This window comes from Periplaneta americana, chromosome 5 (genome assembly GCF_040183065.1).
Source record: "Periplaneta americana isolate PAMFEO1 chromosome 5, P.americana_PAMFEO1_priV1, whole genome shotgun sequence".
NCBI classification, from domain to species: Eukaryota; Metazoa; Arthropoda; class Insecta; order Blattodea; family Blattidae; genus Periplaneta; species Periplaneta americana.
This window is the reverse complement of record NC_091121.1, coordinates 107,782,396-107,801,725: the sequence shown is the minus strand read 5'-3', so window position 1 is coordinate 107,801,725 and position 19,330 is coordinate 107,782,396. Positions and strand designations below refer to the sequence as shown.

Sequence of the window (19,330 nt, the reverse complement as noted above, 5' to 3'; positions counted from 1 at the left end):
ATTACCATAAGGAATGTAAAAGTTGATGAAAATGACATTTGCCATAAAGAGAGCTTAGTAACTTAGGGAATTTCCGGGGCATGTTCTGTGCCTTATAAAGAGTTCAATAAGTAATTAATTAATAGTGTTCTGCTCAAGGTTAGGTCTTTCACTGCAAACCCAGCATTCTCCAATCTTTCCTATTTTCCGTCTTTCTCTTAGTTTCCACTTATCTTAATGCTGTCTATCATCTGATTTCTTCTGCTCCGAATTTTTCTCCCGTTCGTTCACCAATCCTTTCAACGTATACTTCGGTAGACAGTTTCTTCTTAGCCAGTGAACCAGGCAATTTTCTTTTCTCTTCCTTTTCAGTTTCAGTCAAGAGTACACTGGGGGATATATTTATCCCTGAAATGAAACGTCATTTGGTCAAACGTTTACCTCGATGTTGCCGAAAAACATTCATGATAAAAATCTCTGTAACGCAGAATTAATTCATGACACATGTTAGCATTCTTCCATGAATTTCTTTGCGATGCTATCTGCTATTTGTAAGAGCGATTTGCTATATAAAAAAAAAGTGTGATGGATCTGCTGTGAGGGGAAGGTCGAGGCGGGAGCTCTCTCGCCAATGGAATCGTAGCTTTGTGGCGCGACTTGGTAAAAACCTCCATCCGCTGTGTCGGTCGTGGCAGTGCACGTCAAACGTTAGGCGTATACAGTGTCTTGGCTTGCATAGCGGCTTCTTGCAGGAGGTACCGGGTCACAGGAGTTCATTCCGCCGCGTGGCGAAACTGTTCTGCATTCGTGAACTGTGTTTACTATTACTTTGGGAACTAACGGCAACTGTCACGAGAAACGAAAAGGTAAGTAGTACTATTGTATCAACGTTGAATATTGGGTGAAAAGGGTGTAACTACAGTATTAAGTTTCCTAAACATATTACAAATGTCTTCAGGTCTTAGTTTTCGTTGGCATTTTCACTCGTTGCACATTTAGACCTTTTGTATACAAGTTCTTTCCACGAAAAGTAAATTGCGGAGCTTTTTATATGTGAATAAATGATAATAATAATAATAATAATAATAATTTTAAAAGTTTATCCGTTTCATGTATAACTTGCGAAAATCAAGTAAGCTTACTTGTGGGGGGAAGAATCTGATTTGAATTTTTCGAACATTATCAGTAATAACAGACACAAGTTTGTGAAAGTGTAGGACTTGCACAATATATTGTCTGTAATAATATTGAAGTCAAATGTAAATAAAGGTATACATATAGTTATTTACAATTCATTTCAATCCCTCGTGTAATATAATCGTGTGAATTGAAATTTACAGCATTTATTTATTGATTTATATTACAGTACTGAATTGTTTTCAGGCTTAGAACTTGCAATATTTCATTTGTTCTTAAATGGGAAATTTAGAACATGAGATTTTGGGGTTAAAAATGGCAAAGTCAGTCCAGAGAGAAAGTTAGCAATGAAATGCATACCAAGTAAAATACTGTATAACTTTCTGCTGTTACATTTGAGATTAATTACTCACGTAGCCCTACACTGTACTATCTTGTATTCGATAATAGAGTGAATTATTACCTTGAGGAGGAGAGGAACACCGAACCTTACACTCGTCATAGTCAACTATTTTTACTATTGCGTTCACCTTTGACTTCGACGCATTCTCAACGATACCAGTTTATTGTGCTACGGTTCGCTGGCATCCCACATGTTCCTGCACCGCAGATGGCAAAGTATTGTTTTGTGCAGTATGCGAAAGAAATGTAAGGCCAGATACGCGTTTTTAAGTAGCTCAACATTTGACAACCGCAAAACACACAAAATGCCAGTCACTCCTAAACGTAAATACCTCTAATGAAGCAAACATAATTCAACTTCGTGCCTTCAGTTGTCCACTTAAATATTTGGACTTATCACTTGATTCATGTTACGTCTGGCGCATGAATTTTTCCGCGTGAATGAAACTGCGCGCTAAAGTTTTCCAAATGCAAGTGTTAGACCTACTTATCATAAAGCGTAAAAATCTCCAATCAAAATTTCAACATCCTTCTGAAACTGTCGTTGCAAGAAGGGGAACTTGGTTAGAGACTGCCATGTAATTGCAAACATTTTGAGATTATTGAGAAAATACTGTAACACTAAATTAAAATGAAACAGAAAGCATTCTCGAAGCTAATAATGCTATTTATAGGCGTCAAGTAATGGAAGACTTTATTTACTTCGTTACATTTAAGCTGTTTCTAGTGTTTTCTAAGTAAATCAGTTGTAAAATACAACCAGGGTTGCCAGATTGGGCGATTTATCGAAATTTAGGCTACATAAGAGGGGCAATTGGCGAGTAATAAAATTGTACAGTCGCCGAGTTGCCATTTAGGCGATCTCAAAAATCGAGAGGTGGAAATTAGACTACATTTGATTTCCTTTTACATGTTTACAGCATTAGTAATAGGTTTTCAGGTCATTTTTTAAAACCGGAAGCCATTGTTGTTCATTGTTGACAGTGTGTTTGCAACATTTTCGAATTCTCTTCATCTATATTCTATGACCAGTATCTTGCATTGTAACTTCATAATTTTATAAGGTCGCAAAATACGTCATTATCGTTCTCAATTCGTTTGTTTTATATTACGGTAGTATATTATTATTCTGCAATATAGTACTAACTTAAAATAATACATGTAGGTAATGAAATAATGGGAAAGCACGGCAAATATGAGAAGCAATATTGCAAAGTCTGGGAGAATTTTCCTGAATTTAAAAGTAGCCAATTTAAAAGTATTCGTATTTATTATTATGTTTGTGTTATTAATGACGAGACAGTTTTATAGGATTATCACCAATAAAATTGCATTGCATCCAATTGTTCCAAATCAGAAAATTAAAGACGATACAACTTATTCTAAATATTGGGCATATCTCTCAAGATATAATAACCCCTTGGATTACAATTAAGGCGATTTTATGCTATATGCAACTCTCAAATCGGCGATTAATACTCGCTAAATCTGGCAACCCTGAATACAACAAAAAAGTGTTCATGATTTCTAATCTTAAAATGGTGAAAGTGTAATTGACATTGTAATTAAAATGAATTAAGTTCTTCAACCATGGATATTATCAGCAACAACTGCAGTTCAAGACTGAATACCAAGTTATCACAAGTTAGTGTGACATTATTACGTAAGTTATTTAATGAGCCAGAATATATATGTTAGCTTAGGTTCCATTTTAATAATAAAATTCGTAATCGTTCGGAAATTAGAAACTTATTATAGGCACATCATTTTGTTTAATTTCTTTTCTTTTAGTGATAGGAATAGGTCTAATCGACGTCAGGCGGTATACAGTAATCTCGTAAAATTTAGGATTTTTTTTTTTTCGTGAGAGTTTTGGAGATTACATTTTTCTCTAGTTGATAATGCATGTTCAAAACCGCGTAAGATTTTTAAGCTCTGGTTATGAATATGATAATAGAAAGAAGATTAGAATGGAATGATATTAATGACTGTCTTGGGGAGATTGGAGAATTCCGAGAAAAATCCACAGTACGATCATGTTCCCCACACGTGTCATTATGAATTTTTTCAATTAAGAATTCCAGACCTAATAGAGATTCGAACCAGGACCGCATGCATTTGAGGCTGAAGTAAACCATGCAGCCACCGCTGGGACATACAAAGGGGAAGGAAAATATTTTCGTTGGAAAGTGGGCATTGAGATTATATATACGCAAACCAAATTAAAGACATGCAGGGCAAATGCAGCTGGTTCTTAATCTACCTGGTGCGTTCCGAATGACATGACAAAATCACTGAATGTAACATAATACCGTTAGCTGCATTGAAAATTTAAAAAAATATGCATCATGCACAAAGCACATTTATTACTGACCAATCAAATTGTGTTAAATATCTAACGTAACGGTTGACACAAATACAAGAACGTGTGACTTAGACGTTGGTCAAGGCTGCGTAACTTACAGTAGACAATAGGAGTCAAGAAAAATTGCTTATTCACCAGCAGGTTTTCAATCTTAGTAGTTTTCCTACATCAGAACATATTTGTTAACACGATTGTAACATTGTTCCTATGTTCTTTTCGGAACACAAGTACGAAGCATTCTGTTTCCAGTGTTCGGCATCATATGCTGACTTCACAAAATCAGTAACACTGATAGCATAAAATAGGGCAATTTTTTTTTTAAATCAACAATAACATCGCACTTTCATCAGTTCGTTCTAAAAATTCAATAGGTGTGCTCATAAGAACTTCATTATTGCTCAAAAGAACTTGAGTTTAAATTTACCGATGAAATCCACTCTAATTTTAGATTGATGAATCTGATGGATTTCAGGTGCGATGTTTGTGATTGGTTGCCATTTATGGCGCTTGGTAGACTACCGCAGAAGACAGAAGCGCGCTAATGAGGTCAATTCTAAATAAAGTATGTTCAAAGGCTATTGATATTGGATTACGTCTTTGTCAAGAAGTTAAACAGTTCTTCGAAATCAGAAATCTCTTCTGAAAGCGAAGACTATGTATTTTAATAACTTAATTCGGAAATGAAAAGTACATAGGGGTATCAAAACCTAGAATTAGCATTGACTCGTGTCAATTTCCGATGAAATGGCTTTCAAATACCATTTTCCGTTGTTCATATTTGCATTTTAAGTCCTATTCATTACTAATAATCCAACTTACAGTTTTAAATGACTATAATAATGTTCTCGTCCCGCGCCGTGGTCCAAGACATCATGCCTTGCATTACGGAATGAGCATTGGTTCGAGTCCTCATGGGGGAAGGATTTTTCTCGTGAAATTTCGGCCAGTGTATAGGACAGGTGCCCACCCAGCATCGTGATTAATTTGGAGTCCTTCGATAGGTAACAAAATCCGGTTAACGGAAACTAGCTATAACTCTGGGGAGGAGGGGGCAGAAATCATCATACTAATCACACGATACCTCCGTTCTGGTTGGATTATCATTCACCACTATTGAGACATGTGGACGTGATATCAGCAGCCGGCTGCTCGGTATTTGCCCTTCATGGGCTGGTGCGCCACGGATTAATTTTTTATAATGTTCAATCTCGTACAAGCTCATCCAGTTCGTACAACGAAATCCTGTTACTGTGTGGGAGCGGATAGTCCATATCCAGCATCTATTACAATTTTGTATTTTCTTTCTTTCGTTTGTGTTGTTTGTTTTGTTGTTTCTTTCTCTCTTATTATGTATTTTGTGTATATATCTATGTAAGCCACCTGTAATTGGAAGCCTGCTTCTGTTGGTGGTGGATTTAAAATAAAATAAAATAAAATTTATTTCTTCAAGTCTTTCTTGAATTCGGTAGTTTCGCTGCTTATTGGAACATTGTGACGTCAAGAACATTCATCGATTAAAAACTCAGACGAATTAGTGCTGAATTAAAAAACTTGCCCATGCTGTCATTATTTTCATTACCAATAACCTTGCTACTTTCTCTCTGTATGTCTTTCTGCGGGTAATAAGAAAGCTAGCTTTTAGGCAATTTAAGTAGCCGTGGATCTAAAAGCTATATAGCGCTATGGATAACAGACACAAAACTTAGTTGCTATGACATTAATATAAGGGAGTTGGAAAGAAGTGGCAGATTAAGAAATGGATAACAGGAAAGGATCAGCATGCTCACACAATCTTCTGAATGGATATAAAATTGTCCTTTCTCAGATTTCTCCAAATCCCTGTGAAAAATAAGTCCATAAAATATCCAGGACGTAGATAGTACACAATACATTCTCTGTCCTAACACCATTTTGTTTTGAGTTTTGGGATTGTTTAAAATTCCTTTCTCAAATTAGGCCTACTTCGAAAGATATTTATTTCGAATGTAATTGTTTTCTAAACTCTGTTTAACATCTCATACATAAAATTGTGTTTATTTTTGTTTTAATATTTTCTTTATATCCTAAAACTCTGGCAATAACTGGTTTCGCGGCCTTTCTCACGTCTGACTTCCTTCTTTTCAGTCATGAATAGTAACAAAATACAATCAGTATACTCCTCTAACTATGCAACAATATTGTCATGTCGTGAGTGTCGCAAATAGTGACGTTCAATATCCGATCATCAGTATGAATTTTTCATTTCATAAATCCATGAGCGTGGGCCATATAAGTAAGTGGAACAATATTACTGTTTTTTGTAAACAATGTTATTATTATAAATATAAAAAAAGTTCTAGCACTCCCTGATAAAGAATGATCTAATGCTCAGGGAAGGACTCAATACACAATAACATTACATAGATAAATTACGGTACAATCAAAAAAATAAAAATGAATATTCACTAATGACAAAGTGCTCGTATATACATTTTTAAAACTGTTTGAGTGAAATAGATAGATGAGGGTATTTATTTATTAATTTGTTGTAAATTCTAGAATTGTATGCAATACAAAATTACATAAATAAATGAGAATAAATAACCTCTTAAAATAAAATATTCACTAATAAGAAAGTGCTTACATTTTAAAATGTAAAACTGTTTGGGTTAAATAGATGAGGGTACTGTATTTCTTATTAATTTGTTACAAATTCTAGGGTCAATATTACTACTACGATTGAAAGCAGTGTTCGTTAAATATTTGAGTTGAAACGTATTGTATCCATGCCTTTGGTTTTGTGTTTGTGACTATAAATAATAATCTGAAATTTGTATGATTTATTATGTATAACATTTAATAATACATTGAGATAAATTTGATATACTTTCAAGACTTTAAATTCAACAGTTTTTCGGTAAGATAATCAATAGCCTTTTTTAGGTATATTTTAATTAATTCTAATTTTGTATTATTAGTCTGAAAGGCCGGCTTTATACTACGAAACTTTATTGGCTTGCCAAATATCTGAGGATAACCTCTTAACTATTTTAATTTATGGTTGTGAAAATATTGTAAATTGCATAATATATAGATCTGTTTAAATTTCATAACAAAGTTCATCAAAATATACCTGGATATCAATTTGTGTTGCGGAGAGATACAAACAATTTTTATTTTTATTATTATGAAATTTAGTAATATAGGAAGTTTAAAAATTCCCTGAAATCCGAATTGTTCGTATGAACGGGTGTATAATATAATTCGCATGCAACTGTATCCATGTACACACATGTAGTTTAGTGTTAATATGAACGATAATAGTATTCTTAAAACGTGATAAGAAGTATGTACAAGTAAACGAATATTTTAGCCGTAAGGTTAAAATTAAATTAAATAAATGCATTTTTACCGCACAAATTTGGTAGATCCAAATACTGATTGCTGATAGCAGTTACAGCCTGCATAGATCATATTCATAGCTTTCAGTGGAATTTTATTTCCATTAGGCCTGTTACACACATGAAGAGATCTCGCTAGCGAGAAATGTGTTGCGAGAAAGAGGCGAAGAGCCTACCTCCACACACTTAGCGAATTTTCGCTATCACAGATCACACCTCGCTATGATCATCTATGCACTGCCTTCATACAAAGAGCATTTTTCTGATTATAGTAATCACTCGTTGAGAGAAATATTACAGGATATGTATTTACGTATATATAACCTGTAAGTATATTGTCGTACTTTACAAATTATGTACGAACGCTACTATGTTGAATCTGAATCTTCAGATGATGAAGAAATGGTGTTATATGAACATATTTTGTTAATGAAAAGAAAAAGTAGGCCTAAAATTAAAGCCAAAAATATCTGGAAATCACATTGTATCTCAAGAAGATAAGGGCGAGTTTCGGTCACTGATTTCGATTTGGATGATACGTTTAGGTATTATTTCAGGTTGAAGAGACCTCACATTTTTTTGCCATTCATGGTATGATAAAGGCTTCTTTGCTATGTTCTGATTAAAATTATGTAAACTCTTAAGACATATAGATACATTATTTCAAATGTTAATACTCCATATTAAATCTCATCAAAATAAAATATAGTCTTATTTATTTTGAGATCATCTGATATTTGTCTCCAGATTTCTTCTTTAAGTTTCGTGTTTTTATAGTTTTCATCCCGTGTATCATATAAATAGGCCTACGGGTGACATCGTACAAGTTCGATAAGTTTTTGACTGCAATTATCAGCCATCTTTCCTCATTGTCAATAAAAACAATACAATTCATCTCCACCTGTGATATTACTTCACCTTTTTCTACATTTAATCTTCATAACGAGTATAAATGTCAAACATCTTTGATAAATGTGTCAATAATAATGTTTCTCTTGATAACCAAGGTAGCCTAAATTTTAAGTCTCAATTTGCTGTTATCTGAGTAACGTTAATGCTTAATTCTCAACATTAGTGACTGTGGTTTCTTTTTTACATTGGCATCATTACAAAATTATCTGAAGGTTTTGAAAGTAAATTACTGTTGGCGTACACCAAATAGTTTATTTGCGTATTTTTTAAGGATAGTGGGACAGGTTTTTTTCTCTGATACTAAAGTAAATAAAATCTTCTTGGATATTCTGCGTATAGTAAATCACGCATATCTTTATCTTGTTTTTTTGAAATATGACTTTTATTTAGACTATTGTAGAACACTTGATGAAAATTTGCATGAATAGGAGACGTTATGGGGACCACCGATTTTGGTGAAACTGTTGTTCCATAATAATTATTCTAATTTATGTAAGGACGTATTTTTGAATGTGTAAAGTAATACGACGGCTATTTCTTCTTTCTTTAAATGCAGTGCCTTTTAATCGATGTTATTTTATCCTTATCTTGTATTTACATTCAGTGATATGTTTCTATCTCGTGGAGGGATTGAATATGACATTGAACCGTTCAACAGTCACTCCTTTCCTCAATTCATAGACTACGTGAAATAGACTACGTTAAGAGTTGTCATAATTAGGGCCAGGACGTTCATGCATTTCTACATATTTTCCATTGGCTGTAATTAATTTGCTGATTAATTAATTAATTATCTTCACGAATAATCAACATTTAAGCTTATCAAACCAAATTTTATGTTGCATATGTTTGCATTTTTTTTATAACCGCACAATATTTTATGATATTTATGTTATTGTGGCATATGTTCGCGTTTAAGCTCATTAAAGCTCATTTAATGTTGCATAAAAATGCATAATTTGAAATTTTAAAATAAAAACATACTCTATTTTTGAAAACTGATATTGAGTGAAATTATTATAATTATTTTTACGAGAAAAGTATTGGAAGTTTCGCGGTACACCTAGCGAATCTCATGGCACAGTAGTGTTCCGCTCTCAATAATGAATGAAAGTTTAATCTCATATAGTCTGACATATAATGTTATTTCATTTATTATTATTATTATTATTATTATTATTATTATTATAACATTATTATTATTATTATAACATTATTATTATTATTATTATTATTATTATTATTATTATTAGTGATATCAAGAAATATCGAATTTTATTAGTGCATAATTATTCGCATATTTTAAGTTTTTTAGGGCATGAACTTTCTGGCCCTAGTCGTAATCATAAAAACGAAAATGGACGAGTCATGACTTCACGAGTAGCAGCTGATCATATAAATAACAGACTGGCCATCCCCATGTTAAAAACGGTAACATGTGGAAGAGAACAACTACCGGTACCACGATCGCCACCGTCGATTGAAAACGACCGCTAAGTTGCTCCATGCAATTCAGATGAGAGTTATAACGTAACTTCTTATGCAGTAGCTAGATGGCAGCATAGTGAAAGTTGTTGCCATCAAAGCCTATAAGACTGAGCAATCTGTTATATATGTGATCAGGGGTAGTAGTAATAGTTGCAGGATAAAGATACCTAATATGAAATACCTTTTTAAAAGATTTTATAAATTTCAGAGTTTCTAAAAATAAAATTTTGTACTCCTGTTTCTCTCTGCTATTCCACTAACTCATCTTCTCCTCATTTCATATAACATCTGCAGTTAAAAATAAGCTGCGGTGAAAGTCTTGAGGTTAGTTTGAGGCTCGTCTGAGGATGGGACCGGCTCTGTCAGATCTGAGGCAGGGTGGCCCATCTGTCACCATCGGTTTAACAAATGTCACCCAGGCATCATTCGGACTACGATATCTATCGGTTATAGGACGCACAATGAACCTATATGTACCTAGATACACATCTTCTGGATTCTGCCCTCGCAAGTACCACTTGCAGATTAAGTAGGTTTGATAAGTCGTAACGAATTAGTGTTTGATGAGTAGCAATATGAGATAACGCTTGTACTTCTTTATGAATTGATTTATCATATATCAGATGATTCACACCATATGACATGGTATGAATCATGCTACACCTGGTTCTTGATGTACCGTTCTATGCAAAGTAAAAAATTCACACTTTCCTGCAAATCATTTTGTTAATAATTTGATACGGATTTTTTTGTAAACTTCGCTAGGGAACATATTCATCATTATGATTGTCGCCAACAAAAATGCATGTTACTAGTCATATATTAAACAGGGGGGAAAAAAAACTTGATCAGTATAAAGTACATACGATATTAACGCCAGACATTGGATCTTGGTTCCCTTGATGAAAATGTTCCATATTTTTGCTCAGTTTTTTTTTCTTACTATATGGACGGAGTATAGAGTGAGATGGACCATTTTTTTCAGCAGTTTGTATCTTGGAAATGCCTCGTGAACACAATAGATATGCGCAGTACTATTTAAGAAATTTTTATTGAACACAATTAACTATTACAAAATCAGATATTAGCTAAAGTATAGCACCAAAAAATTATTTAATATTTACATGACTGCCCCATAGCAGTGAGATGGACCAAGTAATGCATTACTTACTTACTTACAGTACTTATGGCTTTTAAGGAACCCGGAGGTTCATTGCCGCCCTCACATAAGCCCGCCATCGGTCTCTATCCTGAGCAAGATTAATCCAGTCTCAACAATCATATCCTACCTCCCTCCAATCCATTTTAATATTATCCTCTCATCTACGTCTCGGCCTCCGCAAAGGTCTTTTTCCCTCCGGCCTTCCAACTAACACTCTATATGCATTTCCGGATTCGCCCATACGTGCTACATGCCTTGCTTATCTCAAACATCTGGATTTAATATTCCTAATTATGTTAGGTGAAGAATACAATGCGTGCAGTTCTGCGTTGTGTAACTTTCTCCATTTTTCTAGAACTTCATCCTTCTTAGCTCCAAATATTTTCCTAAGAACCTTATTCTCAAATACTCTTAACCTGTGTTCCTCTCTCAAAGTAAGAATCCAAGTTTCACAACCATACAGAACAACCGGTAATATAAATTGTTTTATAAATTCTATCTTTCAGTTTTTTTGAGAGCAGAGTGGATGACAGAAGCTTCTCAACCGAATAATAACAGGAATTTCCCATATTTATTCTGTGTTTAATTTCCTCCCGAGTGTCATTTATATTTGATACTATTGCTCTAAGATATCTGAATTTTTCAATCTCTTTAAAGGATAAATTTCCAATTTTTATATTTCCATTTCGTACAATATTCTAATCACGAGACATAATCATATACTTTATCTTTTCGGGATTTACTTCCAAACCTCTCTCTTTACTTGCTTCAAGTAAAATTCCCATGTTTTCCCTAGTAGTTAGTAGATTTTCTCCTAACAAATAATACCTTCTCTCCAAGTAATACGTTATGGTATAGATTGATTGCGTAAAAATTTTGAATAGTGTATTAATCTTAATCATTTAACTTGAAAATTAATACTGCATTTAATGTCAGATGATGAATTCAATATTAATTCTAATAAATTATGGAGTATTTCATATCTGATTAACATAGAGGTAGATTAAAATACGAGATTTTAAGAGTGTTTGAATTTCAGCTTGCTTTTAATTCAGGGTTTTCTTACCATATGACTGACATTTACAAGATTGGTACAGTCTTCATGCAACCAATGAAAACAATAAACATACTTTCTCCAGTCATCTTATTCTGCGTTCCATAATGTGTGACGGGCGACATAAACATTGTCGGCAGAGGATGGGAGAGGGATAATTGTTATTCAATCATTGACAGAGGTCACATTTGAGACTTATCTTCAAGTTGGCGGTCTGGCGCTTTTACCTTCGCTAAACTTCAAGACAAGCGCCTTGGCCGGTGACTTGGCTATAAATAATAAAATTGGAACATATTATTTTATGTATTGTATAAAATATACCTAAGCCCTAAATATTGACAAAAGATTTAAATATACAATAAAATATTACATATTACTGGGGCATATTGTTACACTATAAAATCATAAAATACGCATGCATTCAGGTACTATCAAATATCCAAACATGCACATTGATTGAAATAAAGTAAAAAATTGCTCTATCATTATTATTATAATAATAATAATTGCTCAGATACTTACAGTGGAACCAAATGTGACTAATATTCTCACAGCAAGCTGACGCATTTCAGACTAATGCCTTCGCACGTATAAAAAGAGGGATTCGAACATTTCTTTTTAACAAGGAATCACCCTGGATTCCAATAAGTTTTATTCGGTGTTAATATGGAGGCCAACTCATTTTTTGAACATCAAAGGAGAATGGAGTAGTAAATAAAGATGAATCACCCTCATGTGATTTGAAATATTCAAATCTATTTTCAAACTAGTCAGTTATTTATTCTGTTTTGAAAACTTAATGACTAGAACCAGACGCACTATTAAAGTTTCAGGGATTACAGCAACTAGGGAACGAATTAAGTTTTAACTGTCCAGTTTCCTTTTCCGAAGTCTGAGCTGTGATTTAGAGAAATTATTACAATCTTATCTTTTCTTTGTAACTTTGAACTTAAATCACTTATTTAAATATCCTATAATATCTATTGCATGGGTCAGAAAGTAATGCACCTCATTTTTTTCGGCTTCCTTTCATTGGAGAAGAACAATATTTTATGTACAGCAACTTGAAACCTTCCTGCATAATTCCATGTAATTTCATTACTTTTCATTACATGGTAGAAATGCAGTTAATGTTCAAAATAGCTACTACATCTGAAGTATGTGCAAAGCAGAAAGCTGCAATTCAATTGTACCGCGACGGCATACAAACTCTACCATCTGGGTGATGTAAGACCATAGATTTGAATGGAGAATACGTGGAAAAAATATATTTATATTTGTATGTGGAAAAGTAGGTATTTATAGGCATGAATTGAGGAATTTGCAAGTTTGGATATTTGCAATTTATTGCAATAAAAGAAACGTTGGATGAGAAAAATGATGTTCATTACTTATTGAACGACCCATGTACCAATAATTGCCAAATCTTGAAGCTAATTATCGCCACAAATTTTAGCCTATCAGCCGATTTATCTTTCATTTCCAGTAAAACTTCAATCTCTTATCGACGCAGCCAAAGGCGTTTCAAAACATGAAAACCAGTCAACGAACTTCTGCGTAGTATGGCAAGTCCTCAAGATTCACTTCCGTGATACCCATAAGCAAAGAATAAAATTAGCGTTTATTCATTATCCTAGAACGAATAAAATTTACTACTTTTTATACAAATTTCAAAATATGTTACCTTTTTGTAGTCTTAAGCAAAATAATTTTTTTATTTTATTTTTTTTTTTTACACGAGATTCCGCTTTCCACATCTGAAAAACTCTGCAAGTTTGACTGTTGTCTATGATGTAGACCACGGCCGGGCATGAGAGCGGCTCAGTCTAGTCGGCCAGAGCTGCTCTCGCTCCGCAAGGCACTTCAATTCCAAGCCAGAGCAGAACGCTCACGCAGTGGCGGACTCGCATTACAGCTACCTTCCCTGCATTAACATAACAAGAGCCACGGTTGTTCTAGTCATTCAGTCTGTCAGTACATAATAGCTTATAAGGATATTACATCAATCCATTGTACAGTACAGAATTTATAACACTCTTATCAATTTAATGAAATAAATTTCGCTCTATGCACACACATATCATTACGCTTATTTACATAACCCATACGCACATACCGCAACCTCCTCACCACGGTTCTACGAGACAGGCATATGGCTTCCACTTCCCCTACTTGCTGTGGACAGAGTTCATCTGCCAATATAATTAAACATCAGTTGATGAATTCACCTTCGTTGAATGTTTTCAATTCCTTTGCAATTTCGTGGCAAATTTTGTAGGTAATTCTCATGGCCGATTCACTAAGTGCATTATTGCCATACTGTTAATATATAATATAATATACGATATATGATATGATATGATATGATATGATATGATATGATATGATATGATATGATATGATATGATATGATATGATATGATATGATATGATATGATATGATATGATATGATATGATATGATATGATATGATATGATATGATATGATATAAGATATGATATAACCATAAATTAATACAACTTAAAGAAAATGTTTCTCAGGTACATTATATTAGAGTATCTATTCGATATTTATATTGCATTATAAGTTGTTATAGTACATTTAGTAATGTATAATTTTAAATTATACAAATATTATGATATATCATAGTATAGTATATTACAGTTCATGATATATAATATTATATATTATATATCATAATACTTGTATAATTTAAAATTATATATTACTAAATGTATAATAACCTATAATGCGATATAAATATCAAATAGATACTCTAATATAATGTACCTGAGAAACATTTTCTTTAAGTTGTGTTAATTTATGGCGTTCATTACCAACATATTTGTCATATTCAGTAGCATGTTGTAAAGAATAATGTCGTTGGATATTGAACCTCTTAATCAGTTGGAGTGTTTTATGCCAAATTAAACATTTTGCTAATCCACTGCTCTCTACCAAAAAGAACTCCTCCTCCCATGATACATTAAAAGCATTGGGAGTAGCGGGACGCTTTAGTGTATGAGCGGAAGCTCAGTCTTCAAAGTTCGCCTTCATACTGCAGAGTCACCACTGCACCGACACTTAATGACGTACAGTATGCATACGTCACACCGCTCGCGAGACCCGCCTTTAAAGCACACAGCGCTCATTTCTCAGAATCACGTAATGTGCCCGGCCCTGATGTAGACTCTAGATCGACCTATTAATCTCTGGAATTATAAAATTCTTTAAATGCCTAATTCATATACATTGTGGTTATTACTACCATTTCAGATTAAACGCACATTAAATATTAATCTTTAAGCCAACGTATACGGTTCTTTAGTAAAAACAACACGTTATATTCCTGTCATAAAATTATGATTAGCAGTTTAAATTCTATCAAACATGTACCTATTAATAAATTGTAATTTCATGTCGATTTATTTAGCGGTATTTATTTCATTACTAGCCGTGCGCCTCGCTGCACTTGTTAGAAATAAATACAAAGTAATTACGTAATTAAAATAGGACTTTTGGTTCAGGGAAAATTCGTGTTGGATAGAAGGATAAATCGTTTAATATGTTACTTAATTGAAATTGTATTTAAATAATTAAAATGCGATCATTTTGCTCCAGAGAGCACTTACTTGGTGCAAAGATAATTCCTTTAACATTTTTATTGTTATTATATGCAAATAATTAAAATAGTATCATTTGGTACAGGAAACATCCGTTTTTGGTGCAAGGTTAATTCGTTTAACATTTTTCTAAATTAGTCTTCAATGCATCCTTTAATAAGTCACTCCAAATTAATGTCAATATAGAGTGGATTGTGTACGAAGATAATTTTTTATGTTGGCCTTACTTTGCATCTTTTTTCTTTGTTAAGTTTATTTATACACTCTTCAACATCTGTGGTCATGTCGCGTGTTTAGAATATGTGGGTATGCCAGTAGGCCGTTTTTACTCTTGTTGAGTTCCTGTTTCTATAGTGTGTTGTAGATGGCTTGTGTTCATGTAACTGATTATATATTTTGATTAATGTTTATCGTATTAGTAATTGAGGCGATGATGAACTATGGCATTTATGACTAAGAGAAACCATGAAAAACCCCAGTCAGATTGGTCGGCCACAGAGTTTGAACCCGTGACCCCCCGAATGCAAATCTCAAATTCTACCGTCTGAGCTAACTCGCTCGGTTGTACATCACTGTTACTCAACGGTAAAATATTAATTTTTTGTAATTTGTGTTCACTGTTACAAACACAAACATTCTCTTTATATTAATATTGATAAATATTTATACATTCATATATTCCTACTATAGAAAACAATTACATCCTTATATAAATGGTGTTAAATGAATATTCTCAGTTTGCTGTGTGCAAGGTCGCCTTAAATAGACGGAGTCATTTTGTTTTCATTTCGTTATAGACTATTAGTCTGAGGCGGCACTGATAAAACGTGTTATTTTAAAACTCGTGTATCTCGTTAAATATCAGTCCTATCAAACTTTTGCTTAGAATAAAACTTATCAGAAACCGTTTTTAAAGGAACTTTTGTTATGTAATATTTTTCATGAAAATCTGTAATAAGCGAGATATTTCGATTTATTTAATTGAGGCTCCCTTTTAACCCCCTTTTAAATAAAGTATTTTGAATGCCATATAGCCTAAACTCTAAGTTATAACGAACTTAATTTATATTCCGATTTTCATAGAAATTGGTTCAGCCATTATCGCGTGAAAAGGTAACTAACATCCAGACAGACAGACATACAAACAAAGTTTTCAGAAATGCGATTTTTGGTCTCAGTATAGTTAATTATACATGTTAACATCAATTATATTTGGAAAAGCGAAAATTACCGGAACAATTTTGGTGAGAAATTTATTATTAATATAGATTTATTATTAATATAGATAATTTCAAATTACGAAAACTCGAAAGAAAGTCTGTGTCATGGACTTCTAAAGGTCTGCTACGATGTGTTATCTATTACTTGGAAGTAATATGAACTGGTAGGACGCTTTATGTGTAATAGAATATAACGAAGTTTCCTTTACTTTAAATCATTCCAAAAATTGCATCAAGACATGTGTTCGTGTCGAAACTAATTAGTGTGATTTAAGATTGCCTCAGGTTATGGTTTACCTTGAAACGTCCGCATTTAGAGCAATAATTATGTTGAAAACAGGAATATCAAGGGAACTCGTTTTGCAAGTCAGTTTTTTATAACCGATCACAGGAATATTAATGATTGATTTATTTATTGACCTCCGTTTATTTTTCTGCGTCACTCTTGCTACTACAGATATTTCACAAATACTACCCACCAAGTTATCTTATAAAATCGCAACCATTATGTGCTGTGTGGTCAGGCTGGTACAATAACATAGAGAAATTGTCGTATCATGTAATAGGTCAAAAAATAAGACCCATCTTTGGATCTGATCCTTCCTTCCAGGGGACTGAACGGATTATACTGTAGCCTATATGATCTGAACGCACATTTTTCGTTCTTTCTCTTCTCGCCCGCACGGCCGCACTCACGCACACACACATAACACAAAAGAGCACACACGTATATGTATGGATGTTAAGGGGAGGCAGAGGTGAATATTTCAAAATCCACAAAATTTATCCGATTTGTTTGAAATTGATCATGGATACTCACTATGTTATTAGTAATGGACATACCAAGTTTCAACTTTCTAAGTACAATAGTTCTGTAAATATTAATAATTTTATAAAACTTTATATCGTTTGATATAAAATGATATATAAATTTTCAATATTTCTTTTTATTTATATGTTCAGAGAAGGTATATAAATAATGATAAGTATTAGTTTATTATAGGAATAATATAGTAATACAGTTATCTTGGTTTTAATTTCATACTTTTAAGGGCACAAAATCAAAAACTAACATCGGAATATCAAAATAAAGATAATAAAAATGGAAAAAACCAAATTTTCATTTTTTCTTCAGTTTTGTTCGAAAATTTCACCTCTGCCTCCCCTTAAAAGTAAATTGCGGCGAAAGTATGAAAAACCTCTGTTATACAGGGTGGAAGTGTTGTTATACAGAGAGTAAGTGAAATAACCTTGCAGATTTTCAGAGTGAATAGTTTGTTATATGCAACAGAAAAGTGTCACACTATATTGGTGTAAAGTCCATAGTGTTCCCACAAAAAATGTTTTTTTTTTTCTAAAATGTTTAACACCCTCTTATTCGGTAACTGTTGCGAGTAGAATCGTGATTTTTGTCCATGCTAATAGAAAATCTAATAAAGAATAGGCTTAACTTATCCCTTTGGCATATTTCAATAGCGTAGACGGGTGGTAAATTTAATTTAAATATTACTAATTTGAAGCCACTGACCGATGCGACCAGTTTGCAATATTGTAGCCAGAAATGGAGATGAGAGATTGTTCACTAAGGCAGACAGACGTGAATTCGTTGATCCCTTATAGCTGTGTTACGAGAAGAAAGAGGCAGCGATGTTGCCAGGCTGCTGGAACTTCCAACTCAATTTTCTAATTAACCGTGCCTTTAACCACAAAACGTGATATAGATTTTGTATTCATTTAAGTGTACCCTATCGTCCCTTTTAATCTGCAGGATTATTTCACTTCCACCCTATATAGGTACATATAGTACGAGGGCTACATCAGAAATAATTGCATCAAACTGTGTTGAGACTCATTGCGAGCTCAGACTGGAATTATAAGATAATATTACAGCCTTTTCATATCATAGAGATACTGGGAAGTATGGGGACTATAGACTGCAAAGCCTTCAAGATTGACTTTCTTATCTAATTTTTTATTGAGTAGTATTAGTTAAGGTCTTGAAACTTAAAGAATTTGGCGGTATTTTAGTCTTTTTAGAGGAATCTGTCCCTTAATCGATAGTCCGCGTTGAACCTTACCAAGATTGATGTATGTATGTATACCGCCGTTATCTTTTGTGCGTGCTCTGTTTACTTTAGTTTTGTCTTTTTAGATCGTTAAGTTTACAGCCAATTTCAATAATAATAATAATAATAATAATAATAATAATAATAATAATAATAATAATAATAATAATAAACTTGTAAACATTTATATGGTTAAGTACTCTTTGTCCCTTGTGGCAGCTCACGAATGGTGAGAAGATTTATGAATTAATATAATATAATTTAATATAATGTAATGTAATATAATAGTACATTTCATCCTTCTGTGTCACTCACATTATTTGCCATCTGGAAATTTTATGATGATCCTTAAAGCAATTTTTTCAATCAAGATTCGACAATTCCTCTTTCATAATAGCTGTTTTTTAGGTTGTGACTTACAACTTCGTGCAACTTACTGTAAGAAATAATGCTACGAGAATGAAGTAGGCCTACCCAGAGGATACCTGCTCGAACACAACATTTTTGACGTGGAACGTTTTTTCTGCATACCACTTGAAAA

The 19,330-nt window shown here is 33.2% G+C and overlaps 1 protein-coding gene across 1 annotated transcript in view; it reads left to right on the top strand.

Moving 5' to 3' along the window:
- The first annotated feature begins 649 nt into the window (after positions 1-649).
- The window catches only part of LOC138700071 (very long-chain-fatty-acid--CoA ligase bubblegum-like), a 174,316-nt gene continuing 155,635 nt past the window's right edge, over positions 650-19,330 (top strand). The window contains exon 1 of the mRNA XM_069826383.1: positions 650-845. The gene's annotated coding sequence lies outside the window, so the exon portion shown is untranslated. The remainder of the gene's footprint in view (positions 846-19,330) is intronic.